Below are 2,569 nucleotides of genomic sequence, written 5' to 3'. Positions count from 1 at the left end.
GGTAATAAATAATATATATGGATACAAAGCGAGAAGGTGTTCAACTATTTCATGTGCCACTGTTTATGAAGAGATTGAAATTATATTGTGATCTACCATTTAACAGTATTGTCTACAGAATACTTTGTTTTGTATCTAGAACGTAGCCAAACTTTGTACGTTAGTATGTTAGGGTGGGCGACGCTCGTGGTCACCCACAACCCACATATCTGCCAAAACAATGTACCAAGTGCAATCTCTTGGCGATGTGATTTAATGCTTAGACATTGGGTGTCTTTAGGGAGAAACTGACACGCTATAACAGGGGTTGTTGGCCTCTATATGTGTACTATTTTGGCGTCAGTGACCCTAGTCAGCCCATGTTTTGTACAGTGTAGAAAGAACCTACAGACTTTATTTCTCTCTGGATGGGACTCTCTCACCTAATCTCTTGGCTGGGAGTAGTGTAGCGTTAATCTTACGTAGGTGATAGGACCCAGAGCCTTTCAGACAATTTTAAAAGTGTCTGTTTGGCATGACAAAATGTATAAAAGTTTTACCCTTACCTCCTTGCGCACAATGCTAATGCAAATTGTGTATCTGTTGCTTCAACATATGTTTTTCCTTAGATTTTTGTCATCAAGATGTGCACTGATCTGCAGACGATCTAAATCTTTTCCCTTCCTACCCCCCCCCCCAAGTACAATCAAGGGCTTGAAATTCATAAGTCCGTATTTATATGCTGCTTAAGCACTTTCTATGTGATTAACTCCCTATCGTCATATCACTTGCTTAGTATCAGTATTTAGTTTCACTAGTCTTAATCACTGTTCCTTTGTATTTCCCTCATTATGCTTATGACGTTTCTTATTAACGTTTCATGAAATACATAATTTGGCTTCATTTTTCTTATTTTGCTGAGAGTGCAGTGCTTCAGTTTCTTTTACAAGACATTTATGTTAAATCAACACCTGAAGAGTATGTTATAACTTCACTGTGATCCCTTTGGAGCCCAGTGTAATTTAGAATATTTTTCTATTTTCCTTGTACACGAGTGAATATTGTGATGTATGTACTTAGTTGTCCATTAAGTCATAATAACATGTGTTGCCATGAATGCTTCTGTTGGATTAGAGCACTAATTTTTCACTTTAGATGAGTACAAGGGGGCATGTAATCATGTTACCAAGAAATATGCATTTATTGTTACTACATTTAAAATCAAAAATTGATGCTCTTCTCTTGCACTTTCTTTAATCTCCTATGAATCTGACCCAGTGGTTAATTTGGGTCATGGTGACAGAAACAATTTTGTTTTTATTCTGTGCTTTGAATATTCTGATTCTCAATAAAGACAGTGAGGGCTTTGAGTAAGATGCCCATATTAGGGTTCATCTCATATCAGGACCGAAGATGGTCTAAGTATATCTTCTACTTAATACATTTTACTCCTTGCCCTTCTAAGTGTCTGTAAGTAAGGCGTTGCTCAGACATCTTTCTTGTACAAAGGAAAGACTTTTTGTTGCCCAATTCCATGTATGTTATTATATTATTATATAAGGTATTTTATACTGTGCCACAACATGGTACAAGGTCTCCACAACCTGGTTGTTTTGTGTGTTCCTCCATAATGGATGGTACCATCGTGCTGTATAGTTTATTTGTCAACTTGAAATAATTTTAATGCTAAAGGATGCCATATGTAGAATAATAATAATAAAAAAATCTTAACAAGATTATTCATGTTCAATTTCCGCATTTATACAAATCTGTTATAATTATGAAACACACGTACGCACACACGCACACACACACACACACACACACGCACACACACACACACACACACACAACACCACACAACACACACACACACACACACACACACACACACACACACACACACACCACACACACACACACACACACACACACACACACACACTATACTATTATAATATATATATATATATATATATATATATATATATATTATATATATATATATATATATATATATATATATATATATATATATATATATATAAACACACACTCACATTCACACTTATTCTGGAGTCTCATCTCCTCTATCTCACACACACATACATACACATAAAAACAAACACAGTTACCGTAGATTTATATACTTACCTTCTGATTGATTAATATAATATAATATAAGGACTGTCCTAGAAACAGTCTTTGACTCCAAAATCATCGTACGACTTTGTCTATGAAGCGTTTTAAAGACTGTCCTTGGCGATTTCTTCTTTGACTCGTTCTGTGCCACATTTCAAAATGAACACTTATCTAGTACTAATATTCACATCTTAAAAGACCCTATAATCATTATCCAATGTCATAATCAAACGACATTACGGTTGCAGTAAATTTCAAGTATATACTAACTAAACTATTACCTGTGTAATATTTTATGTGTTTACATGGCACCCCATCATTTGTATTTATCTACGAGAAAACCGCAGTAAACTAGGAGGAAACGTCCCAATTATCGTTTGACGTGGCAGGAAAGTTTTCCATATTACTGATGCGGATATGTCTTCAATAACTGTAAAATGGTACTATT

General features: G+C 35.0%; 1 protein-coding gene across 1 annotated transcript in view; it reads left to right on the top strand.

Moving 5' to 3' along the window:
• LOC119571603 (transcription factor AP-2-epsilon-like) overlaps nucleotides 1-1,715 on the top strand; it is a 61,256-nt gene extending 59,541 nt beyond the window's left edge. The window contains 1 exon segment of the mRNA XM_037918837.1: nucleotides 1-1,715. This exon segment is cut by the window's left edge and continues 734 nt beyond it. The gene's annotated coding sequence lies outside the window, so the exon portion shown is untranslated.
• The last annotated feature ends 854 nt before the right edge of the window (nucleotides 1,716-2,569 follow it).

This window comes from Penaeus monodon, chromosome 4 (genome assembly GCF_015228065.2).
Source record: "Penaeus monodon isolate SGIC_2016 chromosome 4, NSTDA_Pmon_1, whole genome shotgun sequence".
Taxonomy (NCBI): Eukaryota; Metazoa; Arthropoda; class Malacostraca; order Decapoda; family Penaeidae; genus Penaeus; species Penaeus monodon.
Note: the sequence above shows the minus strand (reverse complement) of the source record. Positions and strands in the feature narration are given on the sequence as shown.